The 15,880-nt window shown below is 44.4% G+C and overlaps 1 protein-coding gene across 3 annotated transcripts in view; it reads right to left on the bottom strand.

Annotated features, from left to right (window-relative positions):
• znrf1 (zinc and ring finger 1) overlaps window positions 1-15,880 on the bottom strand; it is a 31,774-nt gene that overhangs the window by 11,215 nt on the left and 4,679 nt on the right. The gene's annotated exons all lie outside the window — the stretch shown is intronic.

Raw genomic sequence — 15,880 nt, 5'->3', positions numbered from 1 at the left:
CGAAAGCATGCGATGCAAGTACACCAACCCTTCCGCTTTATGATGACGGCCTGGGAATATATAATGTGCACGTGTATAAGCATTTGGAGTGCGCTCCCGTCCAGAATTCTGACAACAATTTCAACAATTTTAAATGACCACAGCAGCATCCAATTAACATTTCTTTTGTGACTGTTGCCTAAATAAAAAATCCACTTTGTTACAGTCGCTCTACATGCAACAATAGGTGAAACCATCACTGACTGGTTTTCTCATCCTTTTGAGGGGGTACCACAAAAATCACAGTAAAGCAGGGACAAACTGTTTCAGCCCGATGGTGCGATCCAGGAGGCTAAGTGCTTAAATCCCTCATTTACAAGTTTCTTTTCTTGTACGATTGTGCTAAACTGGTAAATAATGTGCACTGGTGTGTGTTTGTGTGTGTGTGTGTGTGTGTGTGTGTGTGTGTGTGTGTGTGTGTGCGCGCACATTTTTTTTTCTAGTGCAGAAAAACATTTTCTTGGTAACTAAGCAACAGAATGTACAGGTACATAAAATGTATTTCTTATCCAAAGACCTTCCAATGCAAACAACCTGTAAATAAATATCGGCGAAAGGTCTGAATACAGCAGAATACATTTAAGGTCAGATACAAAACAGAACGTTTAGGTCAAGTGCACTACTCATTAAAAGGGTAAAAGCATTTTCACATTTAATTTTTCTACATGCACAATACTCACAACTTTACACGCTGTCTGAACCGCTTGTCCCATTTGGGGTCGCGGGGAGCCGGAGTCTAACCCGGCAACACAGGGCATAAGGCCGGAGGGGGAGGGGACACACCCAGGACGGGACGCCGGTCCATTGCAAGGCACCCCAAGGAGGACTCGAACCCCAGACCCACCGGAAAGCAGGACCCGGTCCAACCCACTGCGCTACTGCGCCCCCGTAATAACACACGATTTAAGTCGTTTGGTGTTTTTTCAGAATGTATAAGAAACGTAAAATGGAATAATAACTGTAGACACAGTGACAGTAAGAAAAGAAATGACATTTACAAAAAAACCTGTATAAAGTCGGGAATGTATTAAATATTGTTTCAATGATGTTGTTATGCTGTCCACAGTCCTGGAGTGGTCATTCAGTGTGCCACAAAGAAAGAGGGAACCCAAAATAAACAGGTGCTTAAAATGTAGCATTAGATAGTGTGTGTGTGTGTGTGTGTAACTATTTATTATAGATACAGACAGTCCCTGACAGGCAAACGTAACCAATACACACTAGGCAGAAAACATTCCACCAAACCACCTTTACACCCAATTTACTTGCACATGATAACATCCAAGAAAACACACACAGTCTGAGACTGCTTGTCCTGGGCAGGGTCACGGTGAACTGGAGCCTAACCCAGCAACACAGGGCATAAGGCTGGAAGGGAAGGAGACACATGCCGGAGGGGATGCCACTCCATCACAAGGCATCCCAATTAGGACTCAAACCCCAGCCAAACCCACTGCACCTAGCAAACACACACACACACACACACACACACACACACACACACACACCATCTGAAACTGCTTGTCCCATTTGGGGTCACAGGGAGCCAGAGTGTAACCTGGCAACACAGGGCAGGGGACACACCCAGGATGGGACACCAGTCCATCACAAGGCACCCCAAGCAGGACTTGAACCCCAGACCCAACAGAAGGCAGGACCCGGTCCAACCCACTGCGCCACTGCGCCACCACACCCTCCTCCTAGCACACATCCAAGAATAAATGACTTGCCTTATACACGTTGCAAAATGAACGTACTTGATCCGACACACTGGCTTGTTTTGGGGTGTTTAATTTCAAAGTCAGCGTAAGCAACACCAAACTTAGGAGGACCGGAAGCCGCTTAACAGAATTCTCCGCGCAGGAACGCAGACCGAGCCAGGGGCAGCGATCCAGCCGAAGCTCGGCGCTCGGGCGCGGTCCCTCGGCCGCCGCCTCCAACAGCCCTCGCTTTCGATATGCGTGATAAATGGCTGAATTACCGACTGTGAGCAGATAACCTTGGTGTGTAGCAGCCAACAGGTTGGATGCTGCGGCATAGCTGGGGTAAACTGGAGCGCTGCTGCCAGAAATGGCATTTGGTCACGTAGACGCATTCAAAAGACGATCCGGAGACGCTCTTTGACGGCGTGCGTGTTTGTTTTAGTGTGACCGTGAGTCACGGAGCTGCAAAACCGCACTTCTGACTGAAATCGTTGAGAACATGGCTGTCTTCTCTTTCCTGCTGAGTACAGGAGTAACGGAACAATGAGTCCTGGCACAGGAGATGTTCGGAAAGCATCCATTTCATAAGAAAAGAGGAGTTTTTTAGCACTTGTATTTTTTTAGAAATAGGATAAATAACACATCACTCAATTTAATATAGAGGAAAAATGAAATTCTCTGCAGGGGGCGTGATGGCGCAGTGGGTTGGACCGGGTCCCGCTCTCCGGGGGGTCTGGGGTTCGAGTCCCGCTCGGGGTGCCTTGCGACGGCCTGGCGTCCCGTCCTGGGTGCGTCTCCTCTCCTTCTAGCCTTAGTCCCTCTGTTGACGGGTTAGGCTCCGGCTCCCTGCGACCCCGTATGGGACAAGCGGTTCAGATGATGTGTGTGAAATTCTCTGCAAACTTTTTACCTTGGGGAAATTTTTAAATTTCTACCCTGAAACCTGAATTAGATTAAAAAGGTTATCGCGGGACCTTTGGAAACTCCTCCTTGTGACACAACTGACAAAACTAAAACTGTATGGAAAATTTTCCATGTCCACATCTATAATTAATATTATTAAATAGTATTATTATTAGGGAAGCGTGGTGGTGCAGTGGGCTCTCTGGCAGGTGTGGGGTTCGAGCCCTGCTCGGGGTGCCTTGTGACGGACTGGTGTCCCCTCCCACTCCAGCTGTTTGAACCCAGCTCGGTCTGTGTGAACTTTGCACATTCTCCCTGTATTTACGTACGTTTCCCTCCGCAGTCCAGAGACATGTATTCAGGTGAACTCAAGTGTTTCAGGTGACTCTGAACCCCTCATAATCTGTGAATATATGTGTGTTTGATCACCTTGTGATGAGCTGGAGCTTCATTCAGGTTGTACTCCGCCTTGTACCTTATGTTTCCGGAATAGGGTTCGGACCACTATCACCCTGTACTGGACAAGACGTTAGTGACAATGGATGGATCCACATTTTAGAGCCCCTCTTTGCACCCAGCGTTACTACTGGAGACTAGAAGGAAATCCCAAGCAGCAGTTCGGCACAAATTTTGAAATAACCAGAGTACAACCCTACTGCAGCCAAAGTTGTTTCTGCTGCCTGATCGCACAATGGCAGAGATTTCGAAAGACCCCAGGAAACAGCACCTTCATCAGCGAGGTCAGCAAAAGGGACTGATAGCTGGACACCTTTGACAGTGTCAACTGTGTCAAGTGTCAAGAGGTGTATCCCTTACCTGCACGATCGCTCACATTTAGCACAAAATTCCACTCCAACACAAACATTTCATGAACCGCTTGTCCCATTCAGGGTCGTGGGGAGCCAGAGCCTAACCTGGCAACAGAGGGCATAAGGCTGGAGGGGGAGGGGACACACCCAGGACAGGACGCCGGTCTGTTGCAAGGCACCCCAAGCGAGATTCGAACCCCCGACCCACCGGAGAGCAAGACCTGGTCCAACCCACCGCGCCACCGCACCCCTGCACCCCTTTCCGCTCCACGAATAAAAGAGAAAATTCACATTTGGCATAATAAATCAAGAAAACACACCCATTTTCCAAGAAAAGACACCAACGGCTCCGTGATGCCCTCGAACAAAAACAAGCCTGGGAGACAATGCGCGTTCTCTTAATTACTTTTCACATCGAGAAAGGAGGATATGGCTAATCATCTTTCGCACCTCCGTAGTCAATAGCTCTGTTTAATCCATGACCTGTGAAACCATTCGCTGCTGTTTACAGATGTTTCACCCGGTAGCAGTACCTTCTAGTCTTGTGACTATTTATCCAAAAATGTCATTAGTTTCAATGGAGCGATACGAACAACCTTGCGCTGGTGTCGCAGGAGTAACGGGGAGAGAGGGCTGGGGGTACGGCTGGGGAGGTGGGGCAGAGCGAAGGGGTGAGAAGGAGCGCAGCCGGTCGGTCGGTCGGCCTGCCTGCCTGCCTGCCTGCCTTCCACTGCACACCATTCCACCCCCACAGTGGCTGACCCACTTTCCCACTGGCTGCTATTTTCAGATGCTCTGTAGGGAGATGCAGAGGGAGAGACATGGAAGGAGTGAAGGAGAGAGAGGTACGGAGAAAAACACTGTGACAGCGTTAGGCTTGTGCCACGGGGGGGGGTCACGGTGCCGCTGCGGTTCCGATTCACAAGCGCAACGTCCGTTATAGCCGAAGGCCGGAGATAAAGACTGTGATTCGGCGCTGCCGGCACGGACGTTGGTTCTGATGTCGAGGCCAGACCGGTTCCCGTGCGGCGGCTGCAGCCTGTGACGACTGCCAAGAAGAGCTGGCAAAAACTTATCTGCAATCAGCTCGGTTTGTTTTGCATGCATGTAAATATGCATTAGTGTATCCAAAGGGTACGCTAATAGAAGAGATCAAACAAAAGGAATTAACCTTCTTTCAGAGGCACACATTAGGAAACTGCTCTGGAGAGACCAGCTACTTAACTACGGAGCTATTTGTAAACTCTGCAACAACCTGTTTACTGGGGAAATGCAGGACCGGATACAATCAGTGCGCGGGAAAACGGGGGAAACGTGAGAAAGTCACGAGGGGCGATAGACACGATGTGCCCGTTGGTGAACACGGTCTTGAACTCATCCGCAGGACCGTCACTCCGTGGCACAGAGACCACCATCGCCTGTCATGGGAACCTCATTAGAGACCCGCAGCGCAGTAAAGGACAGATGCTTACTGTAGCAACAGAGGGGTCACGGAAAATTGGAAACTCTTCACCGGTGTCAAAAGAGTTAATATTTTTTGTATGCTACCCAAATCAGTACATTACTCAGATGTTCCAAGATGATTCTAAGTTTATAGAATAGAATTTTAACTGAACCACTAATTAACCCCAATTAACTACACTATGATTATAGAAATGGAAAAATATTCATTAAACACCTTCCCTATAACTTACATTACGAAACACTATCTTCGGGCAATGCCAGTTATGGGCCATCGCTCTGTTAACAACTCAAATTACATTTACATGTACTCTTATTAATTTAGCCTTCATCAAATGTGACATACAACTCTACAAGAACAGAAGTATGTTTCATCAAATGATAGATTTAGACACAACATTCTCAAAGTAGAGGCAGTGTTTTTTTTTATGTTACGAATTAAACCAGGATACATTACATTGGTAGCAGCAAACAGAGTTGATAGGGAATACAAAGGTGTTTATGAATGATATAATGTGAATTAATAGAAAAGATAGGAGATGTGGAGAGAAGTGGGTCTGAAAGAGAAGTGTTTTGAGACCCTTCTTGAATGTTGAGAGGGACTCAGCAGTTCTGAGTTACAGAGGGAGATCATTCCATCATTCCAGAACTGAAAACCTCCGGGCTTTTGGTTTTGGACCTCTTGTGCGTGGGACCAGCAAGCACCCAGAGGTGGAGGAACACAGTAGCCTGGCTGGGGAATAATGAGTGATCAGGTCTGGTAGAGTCTTGAACTGGATGTGGGCAGATGCAGGAAGCCAAAGGAGAGAGACGCGGAAGGGAGATACACAGGAACGCTTTAGGAGGTCAAACACAACTCGCACAGAGGCATTTTGCATTCATCAAATTGCATGCAACACAAACAGAATTTTTACCAGATCCCTGGGATAAGGAAGGGACAACACTAACAAGAGTACCCTGTTGTTTGGGTGAAGACCTCCCCTAAACCACCCTCAGCACATGAGCAAGACTGCATTAGAAACCGCAGCTGATCTGTGAGAATGAGGACACCGACAATGTTTGCTGCATCAGCACTTGTCATCTACAGCACTGAATGCTTTCCAGGCACCCTGGCACAATGCTCTCTCCTCACGGGGGGCCCTTGAGAAATATTTTGCTTGACGAATGAAGATTTGGGGCTGCAGATGCAGGATGCCTGCCATCCATCCATCCATCCATCCATCCATCATAAATAACTGCTTGTCCAATACAGGGTCAGAGTGTATAGCAGAAGCACAGAGTGCAAAGTAAAAACACACCGTATTCCAATGCCCAGTGATCACACTCATTTACACACACACACACACACACACACACACACACCTATATATATATATATATATATATATATATATATATATAATTAGGAGTCACCAATCCACCTGAAACATATGTATTTGGACTATGGGAGAAAAGCAGAGCACATATAAGAAACCCACATGAACACCAGGAGAATGTGCAAAATCCACAGAGATAGAGACGGATTCCTTCATACCAATGAGAGAAATGCAGCATGCCTTATGTTGGCCATATTGCACCTGACTGAAACTTTAAGGCCTCTAGGATGCTGGCCTCTGGACAAATGAGACCAAAATGAAGTCATGTGGCCGTAATGCACAATGCCATGCTTGGCAAAAGCTAAATACTGCATATCCTCGAAAGAACCTCGTACCATCCACCAGACATGATGATGAGTAGATGATTTGGGCTAGTTTATTCCAGTGTTCCACTGCCTGCTGTGTGGTGGGTCTGGGGTTCAAGCTCTGCTTGGGGTGCCTTGCCTATATAGAGGAATGACAATTACAACAACTCGAACTTGCGATGGACTGGCATCTCGTTCTGGGTGTGTCCTCCCCCCCTCAGCCTTGCGCCCTGCGTTGCGGGGTACGGATCCAGCTCGCAGCAGCCCCGCTCGGGACAAGTGGTTGTTGACGTTGGTTGGTTGGTTGGTTGGTTGGTATTCCAATGCTAAGAATGAAAAGAAGTCGGTTGCATACCATCTTTGTAACACATGACCAACACAGGACGTGGACTTGTACTATAGAAGTTTCAAGAAAACATCGTGTGGACACATATACATACACTTTCAAGAATGATGAGGGGTTTCTACATCAGGTATTACCAAGGTTTAGTCCTGTTAGTATTCTTGCATGTGTTCACCCATCCATCACATTACCTTCACAGAGACATGAAATACCTGGAATTGAGGTGGGTGGTTTGATTGGCAGCAGGTGGCATATGCCACCTTTGAATGTTAAGGTCACAGGTTTGAATCCCACCTACTGGTGTAGTACGCTTGAGCAAAGTACTTACTCTGATTTGCTCCAGTAAAGAAAAACGACCCAGCTGTATAAAAGGGTAAATCATGGTAGGCAGCTTAACACTGTAAGTCGCTTTGGAGGAAAGTGTCAGTGGAGGGGCGCGGTGGCACAGTGGCACAGTGGGTTTGGCTGGGACCTGCTCTCTGGTGGGTCCGGGGTTCGAGTCCTGCTTGGGGTGCCTTGCGATGGACTGGCGTCCCATCCTGGGTGTGTCCCCTCCTCCTCCGGGACAAGCGGTTTCAGACAGTGTGTGAGTGTGTCAGCTAAAGGAGAATATATACATATTAGTAACTGCGTGTTGAAATTCTGTTGCCCTGCTAAGGATTCACCTGGATGAAGTTGAGATGAAGGAAGTGAGGAATGCAAATATGTCTCAGTATTGGAAGACGAGCTCAAGTGTGCAACCTTGAATAACTAGAACTTTCCTTAAAGACCTGTAGCAACAGCCTGACTGGCTCGGCATTCGATGCACTGTTAAAGTTAATTTCGGTAAGCTTGCCAGGCCATGCCACATGCGCTCGCTAGCGGCATGATTTCTCCGAGTACGAAAAGCAACGTATGGGCCCGCCTTGGGCTACCCCATCACGTAGCAGCTCTCTGCCTGAAACTGGGAACGCCGCACACTGGTGCCGCGTTAAACGCTGGAGTTATTCGTGTTGAAAATATGAACATTTTCAGTTCATTTATTTTTTTTAAACGCATGTCTTTCCTCGTTCTATTTTCCGACATTTCTGTCTCGCGGGCTGAAAGCACCTTTCCGCACCCAGGCGTCACTCGGCAGTCAAATGCAAACACGTTAGGATTTCGAGACTCCCAGAGAATTCACAGTTCATGTCTATACTGGCGTTCAGTAACAAGATAAAAAAAAAAAAAAACACAGAACATGCTCATGTCATGACTCAAACAAGAGTTGGCATCACGCTAACATCTATGGACTTAAGGCATGTGGCAAGCTGGAGCCGGCCGTGCCCACACCCTCGTGCGGCCTGTGAGAAAAGAGCACCAGGTGCGGCTGCTTGGCTCAGCGACGCTTTTTTGGAGAGAGCCGGGACTCTGGGGGGGAACACGCCGCAATTGTTCGGTGGATGCGTAGGGATTAACGTTACTCCTTGTCAAGGGACAGGGCTCGGTCCGTGGCGCTGTTGCAGAGTCATGTTTTCTTTCTGTTGAGGTTGATGAGCCACAGTTTTCCTGTTTGTTTGGTTTCGGTGGAACGTGGCGAGTGTTGTAAAAACGGATTTTCAGAACAAAGGCAGAAAGTGCAGTCGTGACCACCCCACTCCTGGTCAGCCTTTGAAGTGGACGTGTTTTGGTGTCAAAAGTTATTTTAAACTATGTTTTAATTACAGTTTTCACATACGTTGAAGTTAATAAAATTGTTACAAGTACCTTCCGTGATTTTTTTTTTCAAGATAAATTCAATTAAATTTATTCATTTAGCAGACACTTTTCTCCAAAAGCGACGTACATCTCAGCAAAAATACAATTTATGCATTACATTAAGAGAAAGAGACATGGCTGCAGACGTGTGATTCTTAAGTAAACCTCGTTTGTTACTTTCCACTTGATGCACCGATGTTCATCCCTCGAGTCGGTGCATAAAACTCAGGATAGACTAATCCTCATCACCGTCCTACATTTTTTTTTTTTTTTTAAAAAGGTACACAAACATTTACACACAATGTAGAAGTAGCATGTAAAGGGTTAAGATTCAAATTAAATTCAAGACATTTACAGAACCTAACCTTTTAATCAATGGAGGGACATTGTAAATTGTATGCTGCTTCAACCAAAGTGATTTTCCATGTGGGATAACAGTTTCATTCATGTACATAACTTTTACTGATTTTGATTTAGTAGAAGAAGTGACTTTGGAGTCATGAACAAATGTGTATATGAACAGATTTCTGGTTCCAGCTGTGTTCTTTTAAGTTATTTTTCATCCCCATAAGAAATAATGCTAATTTGAACTGCTGAGAATGAGAATTTGTCTACGCTGGGATTATTTCACCGAAGCAATTAACCTCACCGTGAGGAACCTGTACTGCGAACCTCTGTGCAGGCTGTATGGTAAAGTGCAGTGTGGTTAGGGAACAGCTAGTACAAACACAAAATGACAGCTCGAGGGAACTGTGGCATTGCAGTCACTGAACAGGGTTGATTTCAATAAAAGTTAGAATGTGAAACACAGATTGCGATCCGGTATTAAAATGCCGGATCGCAATCTGTGTTTTGCATTCTAAGTTGTGCGTAAAGTAGAATGCCAGTGAAGAATACGGGCGAGTAACCGGAACGATATCTGCTCAAGCCTCAGGATGGACCTTTTAAGAGGTCTCCTTTTCCTTAAAAACACCTCTACAGATTACATTTGTAGAGTAATGTAAATATCAGCAGTATAGATATACACATTTCATTTTAATATTTTGGTTAGGAGCGAAAGTAAACCAATACAAGAGTTACTATGAAACTAGTGATGCAGACTGACGGCACGTTCAAAAACACGAATCGCATTCCAGCAATGGCTTGCCCAGCCACTGCAGCGCTCATGGCCTACAACTGGCACCCCGAACACATTCGGGTATGTTGTGTATGCAGCGGCTCCGCTCGTTGCTGGCTGTCATCGAGAGGCCTTCAGAGATGTGTAATGCCTGACTGGAGGCACTCTTTGGTATCAGAAGCAGGATTTCACCTTCACGGTTCCTTCAAGTACAACCTACACACACATCATCTGAAGCCACTTGCCCCAAGCAGGGTCGCGGTGAGCCAGAGCCTAACCTGGCAACACAGGGCACAAGGCCGGAGGGGGAGGGGACACACCCAGGAAGGGGCACCAATCCATCGCAAGGCACCCCAAGCAGGACTCGAACCCCAGACCCACCGGAGAGCAGGACTCGGTCCAACCCACTGCACCACTGCGGCCCCCTGTTATCTGCTACTCTAACTGCAAATTGCTTTCGACCATTTCACATCTGAACGACTTTGGACTTCACACTAAATGGAACTGCAACACACCAGCCATCACTGCTGCACACACATCACTGTCAGGCTAATTTGACAATTAAAATAAACGGCCAGGGTGGTGATGCAAGCCACAGGTTTATTTTTTTTCTGCAAAGTCTAAGATCCAGTTTCCACATGCCTGCCACACTTTATGACTGTGGAAACTTTTTCTATTGATCCCTTCTACATTGTTCTAATAGCTCTGCAATCTGGAGCCTGTTTCAAAATATCAAGACGACCTACAGAAGCAGTATGTCTCAGATGCAACATCTCTATATGAGATCATGAATACCAAACCCTATTTGTCACTACTTTCTCAATGTTTTTTTTTTTTTTTATTCTCTCCCTTGGCAACACTCAGACCACAGTAATGTACTTATTCTGGTTCTTCAGCAAAACCTGTAGCAATTAATAAAAAGAGGTACGTAAAACCCATATCATACTAGTCTAATCAGAATTCTGTAAGGTCATACTAATAATTTAAAAATAACACATTGTTTGGGAGTATGGGGAAATATTCCCTAGAGCATCCCAACAGGGTATCAAAAGATGCATATAAGTGTCATTTCTATGCAGTATTTTGTATTTAATGATGAACTTAATTGCATACTGTATGTCTTTACTTTCATCGGTGAAAAGATGCACCTGTCTATGGCAAGTTACTATAAATAGCTGCTATATTTACATAAAACATTTGTTCCCACCTGCACCACTGACGAAGTAGTAATGTCTCTTTCCAAAGGTTACCTCCTGAGATTTTAATTGGGTAAGTACATTTTCTCTACTACTGCCTTACCTGCTACAAAGCGTAAAATATTTTAAAATATTGTTTGTGGGGTTTTTTTTTTCCCCCTTCCAGTAGGATAACTGGAAAAAAAATTAAAATAACTTCTTTCCCTAAAAGATTCGTATTTTTCAATTTATCTTGGATATCCAGTCGGCACCAAAAGATCTACAGAGAGGAAATAATCTGAGAACATCTGAAAATTAGGTTAATTTGATTAAATTATTCTACACGAAGAAGCACTGCTACATGTGTTGTGCACTTCTGTTTCCTGGGATACAAGCCTGGTGTTTGTGTGTACAAGTATGTGCCTAACTTCTTTCTGAACACTGTTACTTTGCCATGGGTCACTGCTTTTAAAACAACTTTTGTGTGTTTGAGGCATATGACTGCAGAAATCACATTGCTAGATGGCTTATGATAAGTCAGTTGCCTGGGACAAAGAGACAGGGAAGGAAGAAACAGGGCAGCCACATAAGGAGCCCAACATTGTTTCCAGATTTTATTCAACAGCCTGACAAATGTCCTTAAGGACATGCATCGTATGTGTGAACATAAGCGTACGAGTACTTTTCTCAGCGCTCCACTCTAAACATTGCCCTTGATTTTGGCAGTCCTCAACTGTGCCATGTCAAAGCTAGGATGTTGCCCACTGCTATGGTTTGCTAGACACAGAGGAGTTGCCAGTGTACTAAGATGCTCTAGTCCATTTGTGTTTGGGATGCATCTACAGTTCAGTGGATGGAAAGAGCAAAGTTCCAATGGAGGGTCTACTTCTCACCGTTCTCACAAGTGTATATCTGTCTCCGTGAACCACATAAAGCCCAGCAAGTTTACTTCAATCCATTTTGCTACTGAAATCACACAAGGGATTAAACAAATCAGATAAAACACATACAGTGCCGTGAAAAAGTGTTTCCCCCCTCCCTGATTTTTTTTATTTTTTTGCATATTTGTCACAGTTAAATGATTGAGATCATCAAACAAATTTTAATATTACACAAAGATAACCCGAGTAAATACGAAATGCAGTTTTTAAATGATGATTTCATTTATTAAGGGGGAAAAAAAGCTGTCCAAACCTACCTGGCCCTATGTGAAAAAGTAACTGTCCCCCCCTTGTTAAATCATGAATGAACTGTGATTAACCACATTTTTTGGAAAGCTGAGTTAAATTTCACTTGCCACACCCAGGCCTGATTACTGCCAGGCTTGTTGAATCAAGAAATCACTTAAACAGAACCTGTCTGACAAAGTGAAGCATGCTAAAAGACCTCAAAAAGCAACACATCATGCTGCGTTTTAAAGAAATTCAAGAACTGATGAGAAACAAAGTAATTGACATGTATCAGTCTAGAAAGGGTTACAAAGCCATTTCTAAGGTTTTGGGACTCCAGCAAACCACAGTGAGAGCCATTATCCACAAATGGAGAAAACTTGGAACAGTGGTGAAGCGTCCCAGGAGTGGCTGGCCTACCAAAATTATTCCAAGAGCGCAACGATGACTCATCCAGGAGCTCATAAAAGAACCCAGAACAACATCTAAAGAACTTTAGGCCTCACTTAAGGTGAGTGTTCATGAGTCAACAATAAGAAAGAGACTGGGAAAAAATGGAATCCATGAGAGAGTTTCAAGGCGAAAGTCACTGCTGACCAAAAAGAACACAAAGGCTCGTCTCACATTTGCCAAAAAACATCTTGCTTATCCTCAAGACTTTTGGGCAAATATCCTATGGACTGATGAGACAAAAGCTGAACTTTTTGGAAGGTGTGCGTCCCGTTACATCTGGCATAAAACTAACACAGCATTTCATAAAAAGAACATTATACCAACAGTCAAACATGGTGGTGGTAGTGTGATGGTCTGGGGCTGCTTTGCAGCTTCAGGACCTGGACGACTTGCCGTAATGGATGGAACCATGAATTATGTGCTCTACCAGAAAATCCTGAAGGAGAATGTCCGGCCATCAGTTCGTGACCTCAAGCGCACTTGGGTTATGCAGCAGGACAATCCGAAACACACCACCAAGTCCACCTCTGAATGGCTCAAAAAAACAAAATTAAGGTTCTGGAGTGGCCTAGTCAAAGTCCGGACTTAAATCCGCTTGAGATGCTGTGGCATGACCTTAAGCAGGCCGTTCGTGCTCGAAAACCCTCCGATGTGGCTGAATTAAAACAACTCTGCAAAGAAGAGTGGGCCAAAATTCCTCCACAGCGATGTGAAAGACTCATTGCCAGTTATTGCAAACACTTGATTGCAGTTGTTGCCGCCAAGGGTGGTACAACCAGTTATTAGGGTTGGGGGCAATTACTTTTTCACATAGAGCCAGGTAGGTTTGGACAGCTTTTTTCCCCTTAATAAATGAAATCATTTAAAAACTGCATTTTGTATTTACTCGGATTATCTTTTGTGTAATATTAAAAATTTGTTTGATCTCAAGGGGGTGTGGTGGCGCAGTGGGTTGGACCGGGTCCTGCTCTCTCATAGGTCTGGGGTTCAAGTCCCGCTGGGGGTACCTTGCGACAGGCGTCCCGTCCTGGGTGTGCCCCCTCCAGCCTTACGCCCTGTGTTGCCGGGTTAGGCTCCGGCTCCCCCTATATGGGACAAGCGGTTCAGATGATGTGTGGGTGAGAGATCTCAATCATTGAACTGTGAGAAATATGCGCAAAAAAAAAAAAAAAACAGGGAGGGGGCAAATACTTTTTCACGGCACTGTATATGAAATATTCGTGGGGGGGGGGAAAAAGACACTACATCCTCAAATTACAAAGACAACTGGGACCGGAAGTCTGTTTGTAAATCCAGCTGCTACATGACAATCAAAATCTTACCAATACAGACATCCCTCAATTTATTCACGGACTAGATTCTGTAAATAAATCCTCAAATGAAGTTATAACGAATGACAAATCCACTGCAACACTTTATTGATTCAATCAACCTTTCATCCTAGGCAGGGTCACTGCATTCCACACCCTAAGCTAGGAACATTGAGCATGAGGCAGGGAACACCATGGGTGGGATGCAACTCTATTGCAGGACTTTTATTATCTTTTATTAACTTAAAGCAACATGCACCACATTTATCAGCATCTTGCTGCATCCAGTTTGGCTTATCGATACAAAAAAGTATACCTTGATTTATTCACTAGTTTGATCTTGTCAAAGTGGCAGATATACAGTAGCTATAAAAAACAAAATACAAAAAAAAAAATAAAAATGTTCAAATAAGTTAACTTCAAGCCACATTAAATTAAAAACTAATTTTAAATACTGTAACTGAAAAAACTCACATTTAATGCCAAGTTTTGACTGTTTTATTCTATAAACATATGCAGAGTTTGCTGTGTTGTTACGGATCGCCGACATTCACAAGCACCATCCAGGAGCCATGAACACTGGAAATAAGTTGAACTGAGGCAGTCCCACATTCTGTTTGGTTGCTCTTTACTACTGACTAACATCAAGATGCAGAAATGCATGTAATATTTGCACCTCAGCAGACAAATTCCTGAAAATAGACAAGAAAATACACTCACTTTCCAGAACAGCTTGTCTATAACGGTCATGGTGGTCCAGAGCCTATGCCAGAATCATTGAGCACAAGGCTAGAAGGGCTAAACCCTGAACAGGATGCCAGTCTATAACAGTGTAGCCATCTGCACACACATTCACACACACACACAGTAACACAATTCAGACATGTTAGAGTGTTCAGGTCACCTGCGGTCAAGTGAAGTACGTGTTTTTGTGCTGTGGCAGCTGTGCAACCTGCTGCACCATCGTGCCACCCTGCAATAAAGTACGCTTAAAAATAAATAAATAGAAAATGTTTGCATCTTCAAAAATGTGTAACTCAAACGTTCATAATACAAGGGCACAGTGGGAATACATATTTTATCTTTTATTAAAAGATAAATCCTTGTAGTGCCTGAATTGTGTGTTCATACTGTAGAGTATGCATGTTCTCCCAGTGTTCACAATTCACAGATATGCTGAAAGGATGCAATGATAAACCACTTCTGTTCCCTCCCTTACCAAGAAAACAGAATTTGACTTGACAGCACATATTCTACCTTCCTACACCTATATTCTATTTGCTATGCTATGTGCTGTTTCTGTCTACATTTATTAATTTAGCTTATGCTTTTCTTTAAAGTCACTTGCAATGTTAAGATGATTGTTTACCCATTTATAGAGCTGGGTATTATTTTACTGGAGCAATTCAGGGTAAATACCATTCTCAAGGGTACTACAGCCAGAGGTGAGAATCAAACCTGCGAGCTTTGGGTCGAAAAGCAGTAGCTCTTACCACTACGCTGCCAGCTGTGCCTCTTCATTGTCTATTAATGACAATAAAGAGTGCATACCATAAGCAGTCAAACAAATGAAAATTTACTCTAGATGCGATCAGTTAAAAGCAGAACAGTCACAATTTATGCACATACAGCAATGAGATAAAATGCCACCTTTCCTGACTCCATTGTAAATCACTGCTTATCCAACTAGGGCAAAGTGAAAACCCATCTATTATGAGTAAGTTGTCTACTGTAGTGTTGCTGTGGTGCAAAGTTTATGCCAGAAGCACAATGCATGGGGCAGGGTACACTTTGGATTGCACAGCAGTCCACCGCAGGTAAATCTCACACACACACATTCACTCATACATGCGCACATAAAGAATAATTTAGCGTCAACAGTTTACCACATTCATGTCTTTGAACTGTGGGACGAAACCCATGCAAACATGGGGAGAATATGTAAACTCCATGGCACAGAGCCGCCCAAGAAAAACAATAAAACAACAAAATCAAAAGAGA

Source organism: Scleropages formosus, chromosome 7 (assembly GCF_900964775.1).
Source record: "Scleropages formosus chromosome 7, fSclFor1.1, whole genome shotgun sequence".
Classification (NCBI taxonomy): domain Eukaryota; kingdom Metazoa; phylum Chordata; class Actinopteri; order Osteoglossiformes; family Osteoglossidae; genus Scleropages; species Scleropages formosus.
Note: the sequence above shows the minus strand (reverse complement) of the source record. Positions and strands in the feature narration are given on the sequence as shown.